This window comes from Ursus arctos, unplaced genomic scaffold (genome assembly GCF_023065955.2).
Source record: "Ursus arctos isolate Adak ecotype North America unplaced genomic scaffold, UrsArc2.0 scaffold_20, whole genome shotgun sequence".
Taxonomy (NCBI): Eukaryota; Metazoa; Chordata; class Mammalia; order Carnivora; family Ursidae; genus Ursus; species Ursus arctos.
In genome coordinates, this window is record NW_026622875.1 from 17,245,853 (window position 1) to 17,273,783 (window position 27,931).

A 27,931-nucleotide genomic window follows, 5' to 3' on the forward strand; every position below is an offset into this window, starting at 1 on the left:
TTTTTCATCCCATCTAGGATCTAGATTAATGAGGTAATATATGTAAATGCCTAGCATAGAGCCTCACATTGTAGTTTATTTTTCTTCCTCTGAACACTCACAATATTGTCTAAGTGCCTACCACTTTTAATCATGTATTACAGATTGGCATCTGTATTAACTGTCCTACCAGACAATTGATTCTTCAGTGACATAAACCATCCTGTATATATATTGCTGAATCCTCTGCAGTGCTTAGCTTAGTGCCAGGATGAATTAATAATACAGTAGAAAGTTGGATAGGTTCAGTGACTAAATGAGTGACTGAATAAATGGATTTTAGTACTATTAATAGCAAATGCTTACATAGCACATAATATGTAAGAGATGTTGTTTTAAATTCTAGATATGCATTGCTACTTTAACCTTCAAAATAATCCTGTAATGTAGATTCTACTATTTAACTGAATTGCGTATGAAGATACTGATGCCTAGAGAGGTTAAGTAACTTACCCTAGTTACTCAGCTGGTTAATGGCTGAACAGTCTTCAAATCCAAGCAGAGTTGATGCCCTTAACATCACATTATCTTGAATAAATGATTATGCTGAGCAAAGGACATATTAACTGACTGATAGCTCTTCTTCCATGATAGTGTATAAGGGCATCCTCTTAGTAAATACAGAAACAAAGGGCATAATCTTCTGTTACTTAAAAAGAAATGGAAAGGTATATAACATGAAATCTTTTGCAAATATCGGCTGCTGCTGGCATTCCTGCTTAGTAACTCAAAAGAAGATTTTTGCAAAACAGCTGAATCCATGGGGAAGTAAAATTTATTACTGCCATACTGAATTGTATGTGTGAAAGTTGCTATGAGGGTAAAGATTTCATGTTCTCACCATAACAACGACAATAACAAAATGGTAATTATGTGAGGTAGAGGTTGTGTTAACTAACCTTTAGTGGTAAACATTTCTATATATGTATATTAAGGCATCATATTGTACACCTTAAACTTATACTATGTCATGTATCAATTATATCTCAATAAAGCTGGAAAAAAATATTACTAATTATGGCTATGGTGTCCAAACCCAGCGTCCACACCTGTTGAAAGATGAATCATGATGAGTCACAGAAGTCTTTCTGCGTAGACCATCATCTGGCTTGTTTCTTGCCCCGTTCTTTCTTTCCTCAGGCTTCCAGTTTGGTTTCTGGGTTGGATCACAAACCAAAGACAGAAGGCATTTTTAGGTCTGCCATATTATGCCAGGTATATGAAATTCAAATGAGTGTCACACAAAGGAAAAATCAGAAGTTGGTGTTGGGTTTAACCGTTCTGGGTCCAGAATAATGTCTCTTTTTCAAGGTAAATTAAAGGGAGAAAAAGACCTTTGAAATACTTCGTAGGCCTAAATGGTAAAATTAGACTTTGTCAAATATTTGAATAATTATGACATTTCTTTCTTCATCACCTAAAACAAGAATAGTTCAAATTTCACCTTTATTCATTTTCTTGTAAGTCCAACCTAGAGTGGATGCTTGGGCAGGGGCCCAACTCTGTTTCCAGGCTAACTCAACAGATCTCCTCAGCAGTCTGTTCTTATTGTGGCCTGCAGTAGAGCATTCTAATTTTAAAGGACTTTATTTTTTATTTTTTAAAGATTTTATTTATTTATTTGACAGAGAGAGAGAGACAGCCAGCGAGAGAGGGAACACAAGCACACAAGCAGGGGGAGTGGGAGAGGAAGAAGCAGGCTCCCAGTGGAGGAGCCTGATGCGGGGCTCGATCCCAGAATGCTGGGATCACGCCCTGAGCTGAAGGCAGATGCTCAACGACTGCGCCACCCAGGCGCCCCTAATTTTAAAGGACCTCAGAACAAGACTTCATTTTTATATTTTCATAAGTTGACTTTTACCACATTAAGCCAATGGGCTTTTTAAATCTTAAAGAGGAAAGCTATAGTTTGAAATTATAATAAATTATTATCAATGTTTATTTAAATTTTAGATTTTTGGAAGATAACAACAGTCTACGGCCATACCACCCTGAACGCGCCCGATCTCGTCTGGAAGATAACAACAACATGAAAAATAGTCAATAAACTGTAATATCAAGGTCAACAATTTTTAGTATTAAAATCAATTTACAGTATGTTTGCTTGAGGTGCACATAAATTTGAAGAGGCAGTAAGTGTAAACAGAATAGCTGATTTCTTGGATGCACTCCAATATAATTATAGCTGTTCACCCTTGTGACTATATGTGTGTGCAGCTTAAAGCTATTTCCCTGCCCCAAGCCACACTATTTTTTAGATAGGTTTGCAATTGATTGAAATGCAAAATCTCTGTGAACTAGGAAAAATACTATCTAAAATAAATATACAAGTAAATTTAAATAGTAGATTAAACATGTATTTTGGCATCCATGTCAATTCATAGCCTGTAATTTCATGACTTGGTATTGAGTTATCTCTAAGTATTTAATCACAAAATAGTGTATTTCTAATAGGCAATTGTGAAAAAAATCATCAATCACATTTATTACAAACATCTCATAAAACAGCAAAACATTTATGGGATTGTAGAAGGCAGCTAGGTTGTTCTGTAATGTATAAAGATTTGCATATATAAAAAAAACCAGCAGGCAGCAAACAAGGTTTCTATGTTTTCCAAAAAGTAAAATTGCATTTGATAAAATATCTACTTAATTTTTATTAAAATATATTAAATATATTTTTTTGGCAATAGCATTGATCATCACTGTAGTCTAATAAGTTGGTATTTTGAAATAACTAAGCTCAAATCTTAATATACAGAAAAGAACTCTTTCTCCAGCCCCAGGGGTAAATCAAAGCTTCTCAAACATATTTGTGATGTTAAATGATATTACCTTGTATTTCATGCAGATATATGCATATGTGAAATTGTTATTGTTTTTTATTATTGTTTTGTTTTCTATGATGAACATATTTAAGTGAAAATAGTGTTCTCAAAATAATTCTGTTTATTAGTTTACATAGCTGGCATTGTTTGTATGTGGGTAAGAATAAAATGTGATTTCATGGAGAGAAAGTGGAGCTCTTTTTATCTGTAGCCTTAAGGCCACCAACTGTCTATACCTTTATCCACTAATCCCCTCTGTAATCATGTGTTCACGTGCTGTGCCAACACTCAGAAATCATTCAAAGAAACTCCTTTTTTTCCTAGTCAAGAGTACATTCACTATAGGTTGTATGTTATAAAATGGCTACTAAAATATTTGAATATTTATATGCTATCATTGAAAGCAATCATCTTTAGGCATATCTTTTCCTTTAAAAAAACAAATGTCATGAAAATTGAAGAAACAAATAGAACAATAAGGAGAAAAATGAATGACATCACACTGTATAAATCGGCAGGATTTTTTACATTTGGCTTTCAGCTAATTTTTTTTAAAGATTCTGCCTTCTATTTACTTGTCAGAGACTAGATTTAATTTTTGTATGCTGCATAGAATTCTCCATGTTAAGATATTGATATAACAAATTGCTGAATGTTTTAATGATTGATTCTTGCTGACCAAAATGGGCTTTCACATTAGAAGTCTTTCTTTTTTTTTTTCCTGGAAGGCACCTGCTGAGACAGAAGTCTGACTGCCACACAAAAGAAATATATGGTTTCTTCAACTGGCTCCATGTAGCAATTTGCAATGCTATCAAAAATTGCATTTTTTAATGAAAATTACCTAAGGATTTGGCAAAAAAACCCTTGGTTAAAATGGACTAACTACCCATTCTCAGGCAGTATTAGCATACTGATTGGCCGTTACTTCTGTCACTCTTCTGCCTACAAAATTATGACAGACCCCACAGCAGGAAGCAAATGATCATTAATACCCTGTCCTCTGGGACACAATAAACTGCCATTCACTTGCATACAAATAAAATACACAAGGCTTGTCAGCCAGCGGACAAAACGGGTAAGATGCTTTTGCAAAATGGTGTGATAACTACTGTGGGATGGGACCACTCAAAGGGTTTTGTTTTTCAGTCTATCTCATTGTGGTAGAAAAATTCTTATATATAGATTTCTTTTTAAAATATCCTATAGTTCTCTACTTGAGTTCTTTGAGTTCTTCACTTAAATGATAAAATCTTGCTTCTGAGGAGAAAAAAAAAAACTTTATAATCCCATAATTAATTCCACAACACAGAAAGCATAAAGAAATTCTGAAATTCCATTAAAACATAAGACAATGCATCTTTTCAGTTCAGATATAATGTGCAGAAACGGTCTGGTTGATGCATTCGAATAGCCTCATTACAATTAGTAGGGATGAAATATACCTCAATAGCATATACTTGATGTGTTTGGATCAATAAAAATAAAACACAATTGGAAAAAAGATACATGCATGCTTTTACAGTTGAAACTCTACTGTCTATTTGTTACACTAAAAGGTAAGGTCAAATTTAATTTTAATAAAATATTATCATATGACTGAGGTTGTATATTCTTATAACTAGACAACATGAGATTGAAGAATAAAATGACAGCAATACTTCGTAAAGAATAGTGAATGATTAATTCCTTTGATATTCATTACAGCAACAATTAGTCAGATAAATGTTTAATTTTCAATCATCTAACCTAAACTTTTCCTGAAAGCATGCAGAGAATACAAACATTCCTGGATGATTCAGATGCTTGTTATAGACTGTATACTCACCAGTCTAAACCTATAAAGGCATTAATTTTAATTTGAAAAGGTATAGAATGAACATATTTAGATTCTTCAAATTTGGATTGCTTAATTAGTTTAATTTACTGCTTTTCCTAAATTTTTATTCTCCTTGTGAATTTCCAGTGAAACAGACAGATGTTAATGCTCAGGGATTTGAAAGTAGGTATTTATATACCCTCAACTTATAAATCAACTTTAAAAGAGTTTGAATAAGAGACAGTTGCTGATTACATCATTTAAACTCTAGGCTAAAAGGAACAAACTACTAATACCCCAGCAACATAGGTGAATATCAAATGCATTATGCTAAATGAAAGAAGCAGACTCAAAAGGCTATATAATGTATGTTTCCATTTTTATAACATTATTGGAAAGGTAAAACTATAGGGACAAAAAAATAGGTCAATGTTTTGGTGGAGCTGGAATTTTTATATGTGGTGGAGCTATTCTATATCTTGATTTTAGTGGCAGGTACACAGTGATGTGCATTTGTCAAAACTCATAGAACTGTACACTAAAACGAGTGAATTATACTGTATGTAAATTACACCTCAATAAATCATACTCTAAAAAATGAACAACTCTAGTCTTAGAAATGTCTGGAGAACACCAGAATATTCTGAATTGAGGTCATTTAGTCTGGGCAAAGTAGCAGAAATGACAGTCATGTCCTTAGAATTGGGGAATTAGAAGCAGTTTTTGTAATTGCCCGTAGTGATACAGCTCCCAATGTTGAATGTTAGAAGACTGAGAGTAGATTAAAAATACTCATTGCTATTTTAATGTCTCCCTCATGTAGCATCAAGCAACACTTCAATATATTAGTTAACACATTTCACCAGACATAGAGATTATCATCTTCAATGGAAAAGAAAAAGTGGTAGAAAATGCAGTTCTGTTAGGCACAATAACTCCTTCCCCTTTTCTTGACTTGCTTCCCACCTTTGGGCCGTAGGCCCAATTTCATCACAACAGAGACTTCTATTAAAAATATTACATTGAAATTATAAAACTGAAAGAAAAAGATCAATAGTAAAATTTCCATGAATGAACTTAGTAACAGATTAGTCATGTTAGGGATATATCAATAGAAAATATGTAGAATGAAGCATGGAAAGAAAAGAGGATGGAAATTTAGAAAGAGAAAAAGAAGAAAGCATATATGGGAAATGGGAAATAGAATTATATTTAATTGAAGTCAGAAACGAAGAGGAAAGGGAGAATGGGGCAAAGTTATATTTGAAAAACTATGACTGAGAACTTCCCAATTGGGAAAATAGACATCATGCCTGAGATTCAAGATATCTGTAAACACCAAGAAAAAAATCTACAAAAAAATGCCACCAATGAGTATTATAGTAAAAGTGCTGAAAATTAAAGGTAAGGGAGCAAAAAGCTATAAAAACAGATTTTTGAAAAGCAAAATAATGACAACCATTTTTTCGATAGAAAAAAATGGAAACCAGAAGACAATATAGCAGTATCTCTAGGTGCTATAAGAAAATAATAGCCAAATTAGAAGTTATATTTCACCAACACTCAGAGAAAAGTGACATAAGGATATTTTCAGTCAAAAATAAACTAAAAATGGTTATTACCAGGACTTCTGAAATAAAATAAATACTAATGGGAATTCCTCAGGTAGAAAAGATATTATCCCAGAAAAAAGCACAATCATATAGGAAGGAATAAAGAACACCAGAAAAGATATTTGAGAAACTCTAAATAAACATTGACTGTTTAAAAGTATATTAACAATGCCACATGGGCATAAAATATTGAAATAATTCAATTTTATGGAATAACATCTCAAAAGCAGGAAAGGGTTAAGTAGAGTTAAAGTTTTGTAGTGTTCCTGTATTCTCCAAGAAATGGAAATAGTACTAATTTAAGGCAAATGGTAATAAGTCTAGAATGCATGCTGAAATCCCTAGTGCAAAGCTACTGAATAGAAGTTTCTGCAATAATAGATGTGTTTCATAATCTGTGCTGTCCTATTTTATAGTCTTTAGCCTCCTGTGACTTATTGAGCACATGAATTGTGCCAAGTGTGATGGAGGAACTGAAAGTTTAACATTATTTAATTTAAATTGCCACACGTGGCTAGTACGTACTATATTGAACAGTGCAGCTCTAGAAAAATCACAAAAAAAAAGAATAAAAGATTATAGGCTTAAGAATCTCATGGAGGGGAAAAATGACATAGTTTTTTAAAAACATGCTTTATTTAAAATGAGACAGGAAGGAGGAAAAAAACAATAAAAACAAATAGTAAGTAGTAGATTTAAACCCAATTAGAAAAGAAATTACATAAAATGCAAGTGGAGGAGATACCCATAACAAAAGTCTATAATTGTCAGGCCTATAAAAGAAAAATACATGTTTTTCTTAAAAGAGATACACTTTAAAAATAAAATCACAGAAATGGTAAGTGTAAAGGATTTTTAAAATACATACCATATATGCACCGACCACATCCCCCCCCCCAAAAAAAGCCTACGAAATGTCAGAAAAAGACTTTCAGACAAAGACTATTATTGGAGATTAAAAGGGACATTTTATAATCTTAAGAGTCAATTCAATAGAAAGATATAAAATCCCAAGTTTGTAAACACCTAATAACTTGCTACTAAAATGAAGGGGTCAACCAAGAAATCAAAGAGGAAATAAAATATACTTCAAGAAAAATGAAAACAAAAACACAATGGTCCAAAATCTTTAGATATAACAAAAATGGTTCAAAGAGGGAAATTTATAGCAAAATAGGCCTACCTCAAGAAGCAAGAAAAATCTCATATAAACAACATAATGGAGCTAGAAAAAGAACAACAGACTAAAAACTCAAAACCATAATAAAGATTAGAGCAAAAAATTAAAAAAAAATAGAAACTAAAAAAATCAATAGAACAAATTAATGAAACCAGGATCTGGTTTTTTAAAAAGATCAACAAAATTGATAAAACTTTAGCCAGATTGACAAAGGGGGGGGGAGCTCAAACAAAATCAGAAATAAAGGAGAAGAACCAACACCACAGAAATAGAAAAGATTATAAGAGAAAATTATGAAAAATCATATGTCAACAAATTGGACAACCCAATTGAAATGGATACATTCCTAAAAACATACAATCTCCTAAAACTGAATCAAGAAAACATAGGAAATCTGAACACACTAATTACCAGCAACAAAATTGAATCAGTAATCTAAAAATGTTGTAAGCTACAAAATCAATATACAGAAATCCCTTGCATTTCTATATACTAATACTGAAGTAGCCAGCAGAAAGAGAAATTAAGGAAACAATCCTATTAACAACTATAACAGAAATAATAAAATATTTAGGAATAAACTTAATCAAAGATGTGAAAGACCTGTACTCTGAAATCTATAAAACACTGATGAAGGGAATTGAAGACAACACAAACAAATGGAAAGATATTCCATGCTCATGGATTGGGAGAACAAATATTGTTAAAATGTCCATACTACCTAAAGCATTCCACAGATTTAATGCAATATCTATCAAAAAACTAATCGCATTTTTCACAGAACTAGAACAAATAATCTTAAAAATATATGAAATCATAAAATACCCCAAAGAGCCAAGGAATATTTAAAAAGAAGAACAAAACTGGAGGCAGCACAATTCCAAATTTCAAGATCTACTACAAAGCTGTAGAAATCAAAATAGTATGGTACTAGCACAAAAATAGACACCTAGATCAATGAGCAGAATAGAGAGCCCAGAAATAAACCCAAACTTATATGGTCAATTAATCTTTTGAAAAAAGAGGCAAGAATATGCAATGGGGAAAAGACAGTCTCTTCAACAAATGGTGTCGGGAAAACCAAACAGCTACATGCAAAAAAAACTTAAACTGGACTAGTTTCTCACACCACACACAAAAATAAACCCGAAATTGTTTAAAGACCTAAAAGTGAGAACTGAATCCATGAAAATCCTAGAAGAAAGAACAGGCAGTAATTTTTCTGATATTGGCTATAGCAATGTTTTTCTAAATATGCCTCCTGAAGCAAGGAAAACAAAAGCAAAAATACTGGGACTGCATCAAAATAAAAAGCTTCTGCACAGCAAAAGAAACAATCAACAAAACTAAAAGACAACCTACTGAATGGGAGAAGATATTGGCAAATGACATATCTTATAAAGGGTTAATACCCAAAATATATAAGAAACTTCTATAACCCAATACCGAATAAACAAATAACCCAGTTAAAAAATGGGCAGAAGATATGAACAGACATTTCTCCAAAGAAGACATAGATAGCCCAGACACATGAAAGGATGTTCATCATCACTGATCATCAGGGAAATACAAATCAAAACTACAGTGAAATGTCACTTCACACTTGTCAGAAAGACTAAAATCTAAAACACAAAGAGCAACAAGTGTTGGAGAAGATGTGGAGAAAGAGAAACCCTTGTTCACTATTGGTGGGAATGCAAACTGGTGCAGCCACTGTGGAAAACAAGTGGAGTTTCCTCAAAAAATTAAAAATAGAATTACTTATGATCCAGTAGTTCTGCTACTGAGTATTTACCCAAAGAAGACAAAACACTAATTCAAAAGAATAAATGCACCTCTATGTTTATTGTAACATTATTTACAATAGCCAAATTATGGAAACAGCCTAAGTACCCATTGATAAGTGAATGGATAAAGAAAATGTGGTGTGTATATATATACAATGGAATATTAGTCATAAAAAATGAAATCTTGCATTTGTGACAACATGGATGGACCTAGAGGGTGTAACACTAAATGAAATAAATCAGAGAAAGACAAAAAACATATGATTTCACTCATATGTGGAATTTAAGAAACAAAACAAATGAACAAAGAAAAAAAGAAACAAACCAAAAAACAGACGCTTCACTATAGAGAACAAACCTATAAATAACAAACAATGGTTACAAGAGGGGAGGTGGTTGAGGGGATGAGTGAAATTGGTGAAGGAGATTTAATATTGTGATGAGTACTGCATAACGTATAGAATTGTTGAATCACTATATTGTATACCTGAAATTAATATACACTTGATGTTAATTATATTGGAATTAAAAAAACAATAATAAAAGAAATCGTGTGTGTTCCTCCGTATGCTTTTTAAAAAGTGAACAAATTTGCTGATAGATTGGATGTGCTGTGAGACTAAGGAAAGATTCAAGGATAATTCCATGTATTCGACTTTAAATGCCTGGAAGAATGACGGTGCTAAGATGGAAAAGGTTTTAGGTGGATCAGGCTATGGGGAATAAAATTCGAACTCAATTTTGTAGCTATTGGGTTTAGTATATCTATTGGGCATCTAAGTAGTGCTGTTGAGTATATCATTGCATATACAAATCTGGATTTCAGGGAAAAAATCCGGGCCTGAGATATAAATTTGGGAGTCAATATCACTCTGATGTTTTTTAGAACCATGAAATCAACAAGGAAATGAGTGATGTTAGAGGAAAAAGAAGACCAAGAAATGAAACCTGGGACACATCGACATTGAGAGAAAATTGAGAAGAGAAGGGACCAGCAGAAAAGACAGAGAGAGGCAGAAGGAAGGAGGAAAACTGCAAGACAGAAGTATTCTGGCAGGAAAATTAAGAATATGTATGAAATAAAAGAAAGATCAGTGGGTTAGATAGGGTGGTATTTGACTAGCGAATTGAGCAATGTGGGATTATGTATGACTTGACAAGAACACTGTTGGTGAAACACTAGCGACAAGGGCCGCATTGCATCTTATTTAAATGAGACTTGGTGGACTAATATAACAAAATAAAAATTATATTAAAAAAATAAAAATAAAAAAATAAATGAGACTTGGTGGATTTTGAAATGTATATATCTCACAAACATAATTTAAGCAAGCAAAGGCAAATACAAAAGAATAACTCCATTTATAAAAACAAAAGTAGGAGATGCCAAGTGAAATGTATGCATTTTTGTTAACTGTACTTCTGGTGATTGTACAGTTTGAAATGCTGTTTTTTATCAAGCTTAATAAAAATGCAGAATTTGGGGGGTGGCAGGGTGGCTCAGTCAGTTAAGCACCAGACTCCGGGTTTTGGCTCAGGTCGTGATCTCAGGGTCCTGAGATGAGCCCCACCTTGGGCTCCAAGCTCAGCGCAGAGTCTTCTTGTCCCTCTCCCTCTGCTCCTCCCCTTGTTCTCTATCTCTTTCTCTCTCTCTCTCATAAGTAAATAAAATCTTTTTTAAGAATTTTGTTTTAATTTTTTAAAAAAGCTATGACATTAGCACACAGGACACCTCATTGTTGTTTTGGGGGAAGGACAGATGTGACTAATAGAGTATCTCTGAAGCTAGATTGATTGGGGGGGGGCGGCGAGGAACACCTTTCTCTTCTAGTTTTGAGACACTTCCTCTTGGTTCCCAGGAGGAGGGATTCCTTGATGTTGACACACATCAGCCCCCTTGGCACAGATGACTTATGGTGTGGATAAGCTAAAATTCATTTTTTATAACCTCTTCTCCCTCTCTGCCTTCAACATAGACTTGACTCCCTTAAGCCCAGAGACCTGTTGGAACTTGACCCCCCAAAATGGTTTCCACTATGTCAGGCAGTCTGGACTTTGCAATATCACCATGGAGATGGCATCTCTCAAAAGAGCTCCTTTTGTAGCTTGTGGATCTTCAGATTGACAATTCTGCCATTTTCATTTCATTTCCTGAAAGTCAAGGTCAGCTTGCGAAAAGCTGTTAAACAATATGCCAAATGTTAACTGTCAAACCTCAGTCTAAACTTTCCCGGTTTAGAGTATCACCTGAAGACTTCATTGGGTTTTAGAGTGGCTTTCTGATTTTGATAGCCCATTGAAGAAGGGAGGTTGAAAGATGTTGTATGCTGTTAACGACTGTCTGCTCATGTTTTATGTGAAATACCACGATTATTTATGAAAAGGATCTTTAATAAAGCTGGATACAGTTGGGCTTGGGAAAAAATTAAAAAATAAAAATGAAAGTAAATGCAGTAACTCTATGGTGTTAGAAGTCAGGAAAATTGACAGTTTAGGGCAATTGTTTCTCAAAGAGAGCATAAAGTAGACCTTTGGGGTGCTGGCATTATTATGTTCTGGGTGCTGTTTTCATGAGTGTGTTCAATTTGTGAAAAATAATCAAGCTATACAAATGTAATAAGAGCATGTTTCTGTTTTAAAACCAAAAAAACAAGGTGTGCACAAGAACTGGAGATTGAAATACAGAAAGCTCTTTAGAAAAACTGGCTGTGAATGGAAGCAAAGAAAGGAGGTGGTTGTTGGTAGATGAAACAAAGTCCAGATTTGTTTTTTTGTTGTTTCCTTTTCCTTTCCTTTCTGTTTGTGAGAGAGAGAATGTTTCTACACAACCAGGATAATACAGTTAAGAAGAGAGAAACTGATCACGTAGGAGAGACAGAAAAGAATTGGTTGGAGTGATGTCCCTGTGTAGGTTAAGAGCAGCCGGGACCTAACACACAAGAGAGCGTGTTTCAGATAGGAGTATAGAAAGTCCATTGATGGGACTAAGTGAGAAGGCAGTTTGTGGATGAAACAGATGTGCACAGATTTTTCTTTAAAAATACTTTGATTTTCGGGGTTCCTGTGTGGCACAGTTGGTTAAGCATCCTACTCTTGGTTCCAGCTCAGGCCATGATCTCAGGGTCATGAGATCGAGCTCCGCATCAGGCTCTGCACTCAGTGTGGAGTCTGCTTAAGATTCTCTCTCTCTTTCCCTCCCCCCCCCACTCACTCACTCTCTTCTTCTCTCTCTCTCAAATAAATAAATAAATCTTTAAAATAATTAATTAATTTTAAAAAATAAAATACTTTGATTTTCCTGGTGAAATTGGAAGCAATGTCAACAACAGAGAATGAGACTAGTTAGGAGGTGACAAAGATTTAAAGAGATAGAGAAAAATAATTAATAGCTAAGACAGTGGTGGAGGAATAGAATATAGAAATAAAGTATGATTGCCGGGCAATATTTAAATCTCACTTAAATTTTGTTGTCATTAATTTAAAGCAAAATTAATCAGCATGGTAGCTTGACTTTCTTCTACAATTCAGCTGCAGAGATCCAGTTATTGAGTTGGTGGTGAGTTAGACTGAAATAATGTATTGACTTTGCCATGACAGTGAAAAGAAATAAGTGAAGTCAAAAGACAGGGGTATGTGTATAGTAGTATTTGTAATATTTAAGCTGTGGAAGTAAGGAGAAGAGGGCAGTGAAAAAGTATCAGGATCAATAGACTGGAGGTCCTAATAGATTGAAAAACTTTTTGGAGTCAGGGCATTAATTTATATTATAATTATATATAAAAATATATATGTATTTCTATATGTAGAAATCATTATATTTTGTCAGCCAATCTTAGTTATCCTCACTCACTATTTCTTTTTGCATGTAAACTCAATCTCTTCTTCCTAAAAATATCTCTTAGAAATTTTTTTTAAATGAGAGTCTTGGGTAGTAAATGGTTTGGTTTTTTTCTGAAAATATCTTGATATTTTCTGAAAAATCTTGATTTTCTGAAAATATCTTTGATTTTTCTGAAAATATCTTGAAAGATGTTTTTGCTGGAAATCTAGGTTGATAGTTATTTTCTCTCAGCTCTTTGAAAATATTATTCTTCTGTATTCAGCTTCCAAAGTTGCTGTTGATAAGTCATCCTTCATTCTAATTGTTATTCTTTTGTAGGTGAGTTCTCTTTTCTCCCAGGGATTTTTTTTATAATCTTCCCATTTTCTTTGGTGTTTCAATTTACTAGCATGTATGTAAGTGAATACATATGATTCATCTTTATTTATTTTGGATTAGATTTTCTGGTCATCCTGAATATGAAGGTGGTTGTTTTTCAAATATATCACCTGGGGATAAGTTTCATCTAAGTATGATGGATTGCTTTAAAAGGGGGAAGAGGGAGGCGCCTGGGTGGCTCAGTCGATTAAGTGTCCCACTGGATTTCCATTCAGGTCATGATCTCGTGGTTGTGGGATTGAGCCCTGCATCGGGCTCTGTGCTCAGCATGAAATCTGCTTCAGATTTTCTCTCCCTCTCCCTCCCACTCACTCTCTCTCATATAAATAAATAAAATCTTTAAAGATAAATAAATAAAAATAAAAATAAGAGGGGAGAGAGGAAAGACTCCATAAAGAACTTGTAGCAGCCTACCTATATTCGTGAGACTCAAGATTTTCAACCTAACAACTCACATCTGTTGTCATGCTTGACAAAAATATCTACACATAGCATGTTTGTGTACACAAGTGTGTAAACTAACATGAAAAACTCCAGGTATGTTTGTGCATCATGGAATGTGAGATTTCATTGAAGCACATTCATCTTTCTGGTCCCTGTCCTGCTTCAAGCTTCAGGGTCAGCCAGGTTTGGTCCTTCTCCTTGAAACATTTTTCTAGATTGATTCAATCCAGAAAGAATTAACTATCTCTGATTAAGATAAATGAGCTCTAGCTAAAATACTTTATGAATTAGCATTCCAGCATTGGCATTTTTGAGCCTTTCTTTCAATTAGTGAAATGGAAAACTTTGCCACTAGTAAAAAGAAGTTCAGTGACCAGCAAACAGGTAAAGAGAATTAGAAACAAGATGGAAGAAGTAAAATGTACACTGTACCGTTATTTGAAAGAATTTCTTGAGTGTAAAAAAAATCCTATTCAAATTTGTGCTATAGTACAGTGAGAATTGGGTTCAAGTTCTAGCTCAGACACCTGCTGGTTGTAGGTTTTGAGGAAAGTTGCTTAATTTTTCTAACTTTTCTCATAAAATCATGACAATATTTACTTTGCTCTGTTAGTCATTAAATAAGTCAATGAATAAAATGTTACCACAATATTTAGCAAAGAGAAAGTGTTTATTGTTAGCTATTTTTATTTTTAAAGCTATAAATAAATTTTAACCAGAAGTTCCAATCACACTAAGCTATTTGGCATTAATAAGTAGATACTGCTTTTGATTTGTTCAAAGAAAATACTCTAGAAGTTTGGACTAATTATTTTAAGCACATTTTGGTTTTTCATGACTCTGATAGTACACAAGAAGATAAACTTTATAACAAAATACAACTTTGTTAGTCGCTATCCTAATGTGGAAACAAATTAAAGAAATAATGATACTGATTAGGAACACATGCTGTAGTAATTATCAGGAGCAGATGCAATTCCTTACATGTTTTTTGGAAACAGTACAGCACTGTATCTGAACTTTATATGTTCAGTACCAAGGCTGAACATATTTTCCAGCTATGATTTGAAAATACTGTACTGGACATACTAGAATAAGAAAACGCTGCTGAACATATTTCAATAATCTTATGGGCAATGTGGAATGTCAGATCCTGAGAAAGTAGAAAACTTCTCATGAGAATGTTTGAAATGTCACTCCGGTTCAGTTTAGATCAGAGTGCAGGTGGCTCTACAAAGCCTTTGCTGGAGGCTTTGTGTTTATACAGTTGTTGCTTCCAGGATGGTATTGATTGGTTAGGCAACTAATAAAACAAGCAGCCCTGCTTTCATCTATGTGCATTTGGGGGATTCTGAAAGATAGAAAAGTGGTTTTAATTAGGACATGTTCCTTTCACTTATTTTACTTTTTAATTCTTTTTTCTTTCTTGACCATTCCAACCCACATCCTTCTCCTATTTCAGAATTTCTCTCCCTGTGCATGATTCCAAAGCCACAGATGCTTTGGAAGGCAAACGATCCTAAGGAAGACATTCTTGGATCCTTAAGACAGAAACTCTTAACATCAGAAAAATCAACAAGCTTTAATGTCTCTATTTCATCAATTTCTATTCAGAGTTACTCATTTATAACCTAAGGCAATATGGATTAAAGTTTCTCATTTGAAAATAAACTAAAATTTATAATGGAATTGATGAAAAATACCCAATATAAAATGTTCTACAATTTATATGACAGCTTCAATACATGAAAGCATGTTGTGCACTAAATCATTATATATGTGTGTATATATGTATATATAGATATATATACTACATGTATATATGACCGATTTTTAAATTTATGATGCATTTGTATTCTTAAAATATGTTCCTCTATACTCTATAGATTTTCTTAATTTATTTTTCGTGTTTTTTCTCACACTTTTGTGGTACTGCTATCTTTACTTTCCTCTTCTTTTAAACTATTCAAAAATTCATCTTTGATTTTATAATGAACATCCAAGGAAAACTAAACATAATATTCAAAATGCAATTCAAAGACTGTAAATAGAATTTCTTGTCAGATAGCTGTACAGTATAAGCTGTGGGGGAAAAAGTGATTTTTTTCCCCAAGAAAACTTTAAAAAATAGAAAAAGGTGGCAAGTATTAAAACCTGACCACATAAATCAGCATACAAACTTGAATTAAAGTGTTTCCAAAGATGAACATAAAATGTAAAAGTACTAGTGTGATTCAAATGGTAATCAGACAGCTAAGAAAATGAATTATCACATAATTATTGTGTCTTTTGGCTCAAATTAGACAATTCTTTCATTTATAATTCATTTAGTATTTCAAGACTCTAAAGAAAAAGACAAAAAATTATTTTGATAGACCTTCAACTATGTTTTGGGGATTTTTAAGAGAAAGGGGGGCCATAGAGGGAGAGGGAGAGAGAGAATCTTAAGCAGACTCCATACCCAGCGCAGAGCCCAATGCAGAGCTCGATCCCATGACCTGAGATCATGACCTGAGCCGAAATCAAGAGTGGGATACTTAACTAACTGAGTCACCCAGGAACCCCAACCTGAGGTTATGTTTTTGAAATATAAAATTCTCACCCTGTGGCACCTGGGCCCCAGCAGCAGCATCACTTGGGAACTGGTCAGAGTGTGAATTCTCAGGCACTACCCTAGACCTACCACATCAGAAACTCTCTGGGTGAGACCCCGAAATGTGTGTTTTATAACAGCTTTCCAGATGATTCTGATGCACTCCCGCTTGAGAAGCACTAGTAAACTGATTAATAGTATTTACTCTGGAGACAGGCTGACAGTTCAAATCTCCAATTTGCTACCAATTAGCTGAGTGATTATTGTCAAATAATTCTAATACATTGTTCTGTTTCCCTCTTGTAAAATGGGGCCAAAGTAGTATTATCTCATAGTGTTGTAGTAAAGATTAAGTGAATTAATACATGGAGAGCACCTAGGCCATTTTTGGATACAGAGATAACACTCAATAAATGTTATCAATTGTTTCTGTATTTTTGAAGCTAAATTCTACTGAAAGTAAGTGACTTGGTCAAGGTCATACAGCTAGTGTCACTTAAGGAATAAAATCCCAATTTTCTCTACTCAGACATAGTGTTTATTTCATACCTTGGAACTGGTGAAAATCACCACATTTTCTCTAAATGACCAAGTAGTAAACTAACCATTTACACATACAGTATCTTTACAAAATATGTGTCTTAGTCTGAACCTTCATTTTGCATTTTTAATGATTTGTACTGAAAAAGCTATCAGCAAACTTTCACCAAAGTGGTTAAGACATAGTAAGCTTTTCATCCTTTTTCTCAGGGGAGTGAAAACCATAAATTAGCGTTATTTCATAATCAGTATAATTAGCATGTGTCAAAACTTATGGAAAGGTTTGTGGAAGGAAGATAATAAGAGCAGCATCTACTCTAATAACAAATACAAACCTGTTACATCAAAAGGAAGAGACTTAAGTGGCCCTAACAGAATATGTTATAAAGTTTGAGGAAAGGAAGCAAGGAAACAATAAAAATTAGCATGCATTACTATACTATTACGGCTTTAACAAATAAACTCAAACGGTACCAGAGTCACACATGAGAGGAAGCGTTGCAGGAGCTCCATGGTCTGTGGGCAGATTTTCTCTTTGGCAACAAACGCTTCTCTTCTACCTTGTGGTTCCAGTATCTTGAAAGGCTTTGTTGTAATCCTCACCCTGTTGGAAAAAGTAGAAAAGAACATGGATTGTACATTACCCACTTCCTAAAAGCCTTGGCCTAAAAATGGCACACCATCTGTCCTCTCATACTTCCTCCAGCAGAACTCGGTCATCTGGTCACACCTGACTACAGAGAGACTGGACTATACAGCTTAGCTGTGCACTCACTACAGGCAGCCATGCTACATTCACTTGCCTGATGCCAGATGTACCATCACATAGGTGATGCAAAATTGATAAATTTAGACATGACAATTTGAACAATTTGAATTTTTTGTTCCTCATTTGCGGAGGTAAATCTGCTCACAAGTCTTCATCCAATAAAATAAGGAGCAAAGCCCTCTCATACATTATAGGAACACCATCAGGATTAAATGAGAATGCCTGTTATTTTATTTTAGCCTACTATCTCCATAATAAGAGGTCAACACACTTCATACATGAACATATCTGGAAAAACAGTCCTGGAGGTCGCGTAAGGAAAGCAAATAGTGTCTGAGTTCAAGAACTGAAAGCAAAAAACAAGGTTGGAGATTTTAATATTTATCAGAATTTTTTAGATAATCATTGTAATTATGAGCTCTCGTAAGCTTTTCTTTCTTAAGTCATTCTATACCATTAGAGCTAATTAGTCTTTTAATTAGAGAAAATTCCATTCCAACTTAGTGCAGTTTTAATTTCTCTAGTTTAGAAGTTATATATGGCTTTAGAGCCCATGAGTTCATGACCAAAAGGCCTGTACCTCAAAGAGTGCTTCTTTATTTCCAAATGGGAGTGAACTTAGGATGCACTGACCCAAATATCAGTACTGGTCCAACCTACTCTCTTTTTGTTTTTTGTTTGTTTGTTTGTTTGTTTGCAAAAAACCCACTTTAATAACTTTTAAAAAAAATTTCCTCAAGTAATCTCTATACCCAACGTGGGGCTCAAACTCACAACCCAGAGATCAATAGTTGCATGTTTTACCAACTGAGTCAGCCAGGTGCCATGCAAGAAACCTTATATGCTGGCTGACTGAACATAATAAAAAATTTTTAAAAATCCAACTTACTTTCACAAGAAAGCTGTTTTAAAAAGCTGTTGTGCTTTATGTAATTCAGTGATTTACTCTCCTTAATAAATATTTTTATTCCAGAGCAGAATCTTTCATTAAAGGACACTTTTCTGAACAGATTTCTGGAATGAATTTTAACTTTGCATGGATTAGAAGGGAATAAATAGAATATTCAGTCATCATACTAAGAATATGCCACTTGGCCTGTGCCAGTCACTGAACATCTCAGTAACAGAGGATACATGAGCGGCTCCTACGGTCAATGTAAACACTTATGACCAGGTTACCTTCATTCTGATTTAGGGTCAGATGCCATGACCTTTGTACCAGAAATTCTATTAAGATTCAATATTAATTTATTAAAATATTCCCACCAAGCCAACATAATAGTGAATACTGTAATCACAAGTTAATGGAAAAGAAAATTTAATAGCATGTTCTGACCTGGCTAGAACATCTAAGTTCATAAATTAGATGAGAAGAAATTTGAAAATATTTTAAAATCCTAGTAGGAGAAACCCTTGTTTAGAGAATCCTGAGGGTTTGTTTGTTTTCTCTATTCATCTTGAAATTCTGCCAGAAAGTCAAGAAAACATTCTCAAGAGAAAATAGGAAATATGTAATATTTGATCTAAAATAGTTAGTTCAGAATACATGATTTCCTTTTAGTCTGATATCAGGACGTTTCCACACAGACTTCTCTCCCTAAAACATACAGGAAATGAGAGGATCACAGAGTAAGCCATGATGTGAAGTTTTACCGAATGAAGACCGGTGAACGTTAGTGGAGGGCGAGGCAAACTCTGCACAAACATTAGATTAAATACACAGCCTCCCCTCAATTCTCACCTTCTCCATCAGGCTGGTGGACATGTCCATATCAGCAAGATTATGTCCAAAGTTATGCTACCCCATGTGACCTCAAAGTGGTCAAATAAACAGAACCTCTGAGGAGTTACATCCAGGGCAAAAACAGAAAGCCACTCTGAGTTTGATTTTGAATTCTCTAAGGGCCCCCTGCCACACACACACACACACACACACACACACACACACATACACACACAGGACATTACTATCCTCTGCTGACATTTGCTCACCATGACACTAAGTCAGCCTTCATGGTAACTAAACTCTTTTAGGGCATTGAGCTAGCATTTGCAGAATTGCAATAATGAATGTATAAGAATACTCAGATAGTAGTTGTTTAATAAATGTGAGTTCCTATCTCTTCTCGGAAATATCTGTACTATTACAAAGAATCTTAAACTCTGATCTTTAAATCTGATGATTCTAAGAGATAAAATTCTCATTATAAAATAGGATTTCATGACAGGTACTTGGAGACAGATTTGGGGGCAGCCTCCGTCTCCACAAGTCAGACCACGTAAGCTGTTACCTGGTTATACACAAAGATTTCATCTTAAATCAGTGCTTTGTGAATTACTGTAGTGAAGGACCAGAGGCTCCCCCTCCCCGTCCCCACCAGAACGTACTTTTGTCAAATCCTAAATCATGTACTTGCCTGTCTTAGCACTCTTAATTTCTGTCCTTACCTCCTCGTGAAGGACAAACAATTCAAGGACAGGTCACTGCCACCACATCGTGTGGGATTGGCATCATTTTAAATCCTCATAGATGTATCAGGACACTGAGGACACTTTATAAGGGAATTAGAAGTGCCTGAACTTTTAATTATTCTTAATTGTATTAATTGTCAGCAGAAAGTAAATGTAGTGTCTGTGCTATTTTAAGCAACAGGGCTTGCTATTCTATAAACAATAAAGTGGAGTACATGAGCAGGCTGGGAAGGAACTCATTTTTAAAGTCTTAGATGTCAGTTCTAATCAGAAGTGACCCTCTCATGGCTGTTTCCAGGCAGCTCACTCAATAGCCTGCCAATCCAGGAGATTTTCTTGACCAGATCCAGCCGTGGCTTCCAGAGTTCAAAAATCAATAACCATTTTCTAAAGGGCAAGTAGGTTGGGGATGGGAGATACGTATACATTTTGATTCATATAGCCTTAAAATATAAAGGTTTTTAACTAATTATGAGATCTAACATACTTTGAGTACTACATATTATGAGCCAGGATTCTTCTATGCACGTCCTTCCGGCCTCCACACAACTTTGTAACTATTATCACTATTCTACTGATATAGAAACATAAGACCACCAACAACGGAATTGTATTTCTATACTAATTATATTTCTTCAGAAACACACACACAGAGACCCACACAAACCTTTATTCCTCACTCTCATACCTAGGACAGAAACAGGCTGCTCAGCCCTTTGTCTCTTCACTAGAAAGCATGCAGTGACTATAATATCACCATAAAGTACTGGTTTTTCACCTCCTGGCCAAAATCAGAGTAAGGAGAAGAAAAGAAAAAAAAAAGTTAAGAAATAAAGACTAGTTCATACCACCTAATGGAAATTCCTTAGCATTTAATAACAACAAATTTCACACCCAGATTTCAGAGGCTAAATATTTACTTTAGCTTTTATATCCATTATGCACTGATCCACAAATATATGTCTTCATGTAAGGGTGGGAATTTTGGTTTACTTACTGGACTATTTACTTTGGGGAATACAAAGTGCCAGAATCTGTTTTTGAGTACTTAAAAACAGTCAATGTAAAACATTAGTTTTCCATTGTAGAATGGCTACTATCAATACGAAAGGAGTATATTTATTTTATTTTGGATTTGTTTAGCTTATGTGCACTTGGTTGAAATGTACTCATGCTGTTCTGCTTACTGTATAAAGTCAATCCACCTGTACACTAAACATGTTAAACTCAACATTCAGATTTCTTTATAAAAATCAGAATCCACAACACTAAACTCTCAGGATAAAGAACAATTTCATAGTAGATCAGTGGTTGCTTGGGGATGGGAGTTGGGGAAGGGTGTGAGGGAAGGGTGACAAAGGGATACAAGAAAATTTTATTGGGTGATGCATATGTTCACTGTCTTGATTTTGCTGATAGTTTCCTGGAGGTGTGTATATACGTGTGTGTGCACACGCATGTATGTGTGTATGTCAAAACATCAAGTTGTGCACGTTAAATATCAATTATACCCCAATAAGACTATGTAAGGAAAGAAGCAAAGAGAAAGAAACAGGGAAAGAGAGAAAAAGACAGACCGAAACTTCTCATAATTTCCTAAAGGGCAATCAGGTCTGAATTAGATCAGAAATGGAAATAATAAAATGCCAAACTGCATGCTTACTGTGGTTGGTAACTTAGAGAATACTGCTAATGTGGTAAAGAAAAAAGTTGAGCTGATAGAAGTAAACTTTTTTGCTCTTCCTTTAAATAAAGGAAAATGGAAATCGCATTAATGAAACCTACCTTTTATAATGAATTGGAGTGAAACTGATGATTTGTTCAAGTTCTGCTCACCGAGTTCATTAACTTAAAGTAATAGACAATGAAAAGGACCTTACCTACCATGATTATAATTAAAGTTTAAATGTTCAGTATATCCATCTCACACCCAATTCTAAGTACCTAAAAACATGTCTCATGGTACAATTCAGTTTCTTGCAAAATTATGCAAAATAATTCTAACTCATTGCATGATATTACTTGTGTCCTGTTACTATTTGGATGCTACTATCCATACTGATCATAAATAATAGGTAAAAATAAACCCATAATTTGGGTATTCTGTAGGCTTTCATGTAACTGGGTTTTTTCCTTCACTCACATCTTAATTTCTTTCAAATACTTTCATTCATCTCTTCTGCTGAATAGGACACAAACAGGAAGGAAGACAAGAGGTAAATGAAAAGAAAACTGAATTTTGACAAAAAGAAAATATAAGCATTATCCAAAGAGCAAAGAATAAAACCCCCCAAATTCCAAAATGTCTTTGTTTTATTTAATTCCTAACAGGACACCACATCTGTTAAAATTCTGATGTTGTTTTTTACTTTAATCAGCACACTTCCATCTCTTTGTCATCTCTGTTTATCTGCAAGAACAAGTGCCTAGTCAGTGGAACTGGTAATCCAAAGTTTGCTTGGCTGTGCCAAGTTCTCTGGCATATACAATGTTCTTGTCTCTCCACTCTATGGATGTTGGCAACACTCATTGTCTCCTACTTTAAGGGAATTACAGAGGCAGAACTTTAGTAAAATACACACCGATATGAATCTAAATTGTTATTGAATTTTCTTATAAAATGTTTTAAAACACATTGAATCCAATGGCTACTTATTTGAGTTACTAACATCTTGTGCTGTTCTCTGCCAGTTGGTTGTTAAAATGAATTAGAAACAGGCTCTGCACCCATTCGGCCTTTGGTTTTTCAAGTTATATATAATTCCATATCGCTTGGCAAATAACCACTGCCATTGCTCCTGAGTGGTTCCCAGTCACCTCAGCACCAGGGCTCTGGGATACCTTGGAATTCTACAGGGTCCAAGAGCTAAAAGATTAATGGCCAGCATAGATAAGCTCCAGACTTCAGCACTTGGCCAGCATGTTTGTTTGTTTTTAAAGATTTATTTATTTTAGACAGTGTGAGCAGGGTGGGGCAAAGGGAGAGGAACCCCTTCTCTGTACCAGTCATTAAATATTTTTACTATCAACCCTGATCATGACGTCAATTTACTTTTAAAAGTGTTCTGGGAGCAGGCCGCCTGGGTGGCTCAGTCTCTGACTAAGTGGCTGACTCTGGATTTCTGCTCAGGTCATGATCACAGGTCCTGGAGTAGAGACCTCTGTTAGAGTCCATGCTTGAGATTCTCTCTCTCCCTCTTCCTCTGCCCCTCCCCACCCCCACGCACGGGCGCACAGTTGCGCTTTCTCTCTGTAATAAAAAAAGGTGTCTGGGAGATGAGAGAATAAGGTGATTAACTCCAAACCTGGCAATTTAAGGAAGCCAAAAGAAAGCAGTTGAAATGTAATTTGAGTCTGTAAGTGACCAAAATATACCTTCCTTCTCCTATCTAATATTTTCTCCTTTCATGTTTTTAAGTGCCTCTGTATTAGGAAATAAAGCGGTATCATTTGTTTGCTTATGTTTGTTTGTAAGAACGTTGTGCTAAATAAGAATGAACCTTTGATCAAAAGTGAAGGACCTGGGGGCACCTGGGTGGCTGGGTTTGTTGAGTGTCCGCCTCTGGGCTTCGGCTCAGGTCATAGTCTCGGGGTCCTGGAATGCAGCCCCAGTGAGGCTCCGGGCTCAGTGGTGTGTCTGCTCGTGCTTCTCCCTCCCCCTCTTCTCCGTGTCCCACCCGCCCACCTCACATGCACAAGTGCACATCTCTCTCTCTCAAATCAGTAAAATCTTTTTTTTTTTAAGATTTTATTTATTTATTTGACAGAGAGAGAGAGACAGCCAGCAAGAAAGGGAACACAAGCAGGGGGTGTGGAAGAGGAAGAAGCAGGCTCCCAGCAGAGCAGGGAGCCAGATGTGGGGATCGATGCCAGGACCCTGGGATCATGCCTTGAGCCAAAGGCAGACGCTTAACAATTGAGCCACCCAGGCGCCCCTCAAAAAAGTAAAATCTTAAAAATAAATAAATAAATAAAATAAAGTGAAGGACCTCTCCTGAAGACCGTGTGTGAGTCTGACCTTGAAGTCTTAAGCCAGCAACTATAGTTGTACAGGAACCGTTTCTTTTATTTCCTGATCCTGGTCTCTTCTAGCTGGTGGAGATTAGAGCCAGGAACTTCTATGTACCTGGATATTATTAAATGGCTTTTGAAAAAGATTGCAAATAAAAAGATTATTAAAGGCAATTTCATAAAATCAAGCCCTCTGAACTCAGAGTATATTTGATAGGTAGTTTTTTTATGCTACCGTAATTACTACGTTTAGGAATGTTAATGAAAAGGCAAGATTTTATCCAACATTTTCATTAGACCCATATCTTAACCAAGATTTTGTTCCTGTTGTTGTTACCTTTCACTTATGTCTTGGTATATGAAAATAATAAAGTAACAGTTTCAGAGAAAAAGTAAGGAGACAAAAATTGTAGGCATAGTATTTAAAAGACTGTTGAATAGGAAAGTCTAGTTAAAAGTAATAAGTCATATTTTTACACAATATTAAAATGAAAAAAACTTCAATGATAGTTGCTTAAAATGTCTACAATTATATGGGATTCACAAGGGCCACCCCCTACTGTTTTCCATTCAAATGAATGGAAAGCACATGGGTAAATTACCACCTGCAGTGCATGATAGCAGACGTGGTAAGCAGCTGTCACTGTAGCCCTGTAATTATGCAACTATCTTTCCACTATTTTACAATTAGAAAGACCCATCTCTCTCCCACAAGGTAATGTTTTTGTTGGTGTCAAGAGCACTGAACTATCTTTACTTGTTCAATCACTTACCTCCGAATTGAATATAACCAATATATCACTGGGAACTTTTTTTTGGTGGGGGGGGGGGCCCTCTGAGAAATTTCTATCTAGTAAGAAAGCTTATTTTATTCTAGTTAACTTTCATTAAATAAAAAATTTGTCAGCTTTTTCTACCTTTTTTCCAGTGATCAGCTCTATTACAGCCTATCAAGGTGGCAGGTAGGGAATCAAACCCTTTGGAAAAGTCTTTCAGTATCACAAGTAAATTGGAGGACAGAAGTAAAAACTAAAGCACAATCATTCAGTATTTTTTTCATGTCACATTTATGATCTAAAAAATTAGATTTTAAAAATCTAGAGTTTAATAAACCTTTAAGATCTGAAATATTTCAAAGTTACTGAGGAATGGAGATTTAATTGAAACTTAGAATATCAAAAAAATTATGATTTACCAAAAATAAAAGTACACCACTTTCTAAAAGTTTTTGAATCTCAGAAGGCACTTGACTAAAAAGAGAAATGTTTTCACTTGACTCAGAGCTAATCAGTAGTAGTTGTACACAGTGACTAAGCTATGAATTTATGAGTCTCTTTTACAAGAGAAGCAGAATTGGGTGGTTGGTTGATTATATAAAGCTGTAACACTTGCATGTGTATTAATTGCTATCCATCTATTTCTATGTTGGAGCCTAAAAATACAGATTTTATAATTCCTAATCTCACTAATTAAACACTAACATTTTAAATAAAGACCAAATAGAAGTTTACATAGTGAACTAAGTCATTTCTCAATGCTGCCAACCAGGTTAGTGAGGATTTGAATTTAGTATACCACCAAATAAGACTAAGTTTCAAAGTAAGCTCAATATCACATGCTAATAAAACTTGCATTTACCACTTGATACAATCAGTTGATGAGGCTGGTTATGATGTTCTTAACTCTTCGCTATCTCTACTCCTTGAATTCTTTAAGTCAAATCAGGGCCACATTCACTGCAATGTGTCATAGATTTACTGTTCTCCATTCCTGCTGCCACTGCCTAAGCACTAGCCCTTAAATATCTTCTGCCTCTTACTCATAAGGAATTTTTGTTTTTAAAGTAGCAGAAAACCTGGAACACCTGTGTGGCTCAATTGGTTAAGCACCCAACTCTTGGTTTTGGCTCCAGATCATGAGATTGAGCCCCATGTTGGCCTCGAGCTCAGAGTAGAATCTGCTTGAGATTCTCTCTCTCTCCCTCTCCTTCTGCCCCCACTCTCTCTCCCTCTCCTTCTGCCCCCACTGCCCCCACACACGCACTCTCTCTCTCTTTCTCAAATAAATATTTTTTTTTTTTAAGTAGCAGAAAATCCAAACAGGCTTGAGCCGAAAAGGTCTCTCCTGCCCAAAGTAACTAAAAAGTCCTGAGGTAGATCTCATTTTAGGAGTCCTTCTCTCTCTACTTCTTGGCTCTGCACTCCAATGTTGGCTTCATGTCCAACCTGGCAGTTTTTTCAAGGTGGTAATATGGCCTCTACCAACTCTAGGCTTCAAATAAACAGTTCCAAGTTCATAAAAAGAGAACTCTTCTTTCCCAGAAGTTTGAGCTTAAATCCTGTAAAATCATTCTCTTTGGTTAAAATTAGGTCATGTAACCATCCCCAATGAAAGAAGACACAGTGTCTTTTGATTGGCCAGGGCTAAATCATAACCTACCTCCAAAGCTGCGAAGGAATCAAAAATGTCAGAACTATGGTGCTTGGCTGGTTCAGTTGGAAGAGCATGCAACTATTAATTTCTGGGGTGGTGAGTTTGAGCCCCACTTGGGTGTAGAGATTACTAAAAATAAATAAACTTTTAAAAAAAATGTCAAAATTGCATGGGCCCACAATGTGGAACAGCACTAACAGGAATATAATGTAAACTACATATATAATTATAAATCTTCTAGTAGCCACATTTAAAAAAGTAAAAAGAAATAGATGAAGTTAATATACTAATTATAAGATATAAAATACTTTAATCCAATATATCCAAAACATTATTTCACCACCTTACCAAAATTTAAATATTACTAAAATATTTTCCATTCTTTTTTAAATTTAGAGTACATTTTCAAAATCCAGTGCATATTTTACACTTCCAACATAATTCAATTAAAAATTCATTTCCTCCTTTGCACTAACCTCAGTTTGAGTGTTCAATGTCATACACGGCCAGTGACCACCATATTGTGCACCATCCCTCTGAAGTCTAGAGGGCACTTGAAATTCTGTTATCAAAATAAAAATGAATGCCATTGGTTGGTAAAGCAACAGATATATACTATAGCTTCCTTAATTAGTTTTCTTGGTTTTGGTCTCCCCACATTCTGGTACTATCAATAAGCAGACCAACAAGATGACAGAGAAGTGAAACAATGTAGACTATAATTTAAATCTGCATATAGATCAGTCCCAATTTATTATTTTTTTCTAAACCTAACTTGTTACATTGTTTCTGTGTCTAAGTTTCCCCAGCCTAAGAGTTTTCATTACCTACTGCCACATATTGCTTCGTCATCCCCGCAGGGGTGGGTGTCATTTGCAAGGGGTTAAATGTTCTAGGGAACATTTGGAAACATGTGGGGGCATTTTTAGTGGTTTCAGTGACTAGGGTTTTCTATTACAGTGTTTAATAGGCCAGGCCCAAGGATGCTAAACATTCTGCAATGGGTTGAAAAACCCTGCAGAAGAATAGTATTCTAATCAATAGTTACAGATAGTGGTCCCAAGTAAGAAACACTCATTGGTGTACTGGTGACAGGCTCTTTGAGGGGCAGGAATTTGTTGAATTTGCTGATTTCCATGGAGTAAATACTCCCACAATTGCTAAATTCAAGTTATGAGAATGTG

The 27,931-nt window shown here is 35.0% G+C and overlaps 1 long non-coding RNA gene across 3 annotated transcripts in view; it reads right to left on the reverse strand.

Moving 5' to 3' along the window:
* The window catches only part of LOC113254034 (uncharacterized), a 205,176-nt gene extending 177,867 nt beyond the window's left edge, over window positions 1–27,309 (reverse strand). For 2 of the 3 annotated variants that reach the window (XR_003315630.4, XR_006409329.3), the window contains exons 1-3: window positions 27,224–27,309; window positions 17,537–17,666; window positions 1,089–1,195 (exon numbers count right to left, since the gene is read on the reverse strand). This is a non-coding gene — a long non-coding RNA (uncharacterized LOC113254034). Of the gene's footprint in view, window positions 1–492; window positions 689–1,088; window positions 1,196–17,536; window positions 17,667–27,223 lie in introns of all 3 variants that reach the window. The other variant, XR_007189179.2, reaches the window with a different exon arrangement.
* Window positions 27,310–27,931: the final 622 nt, after the last annotated feature.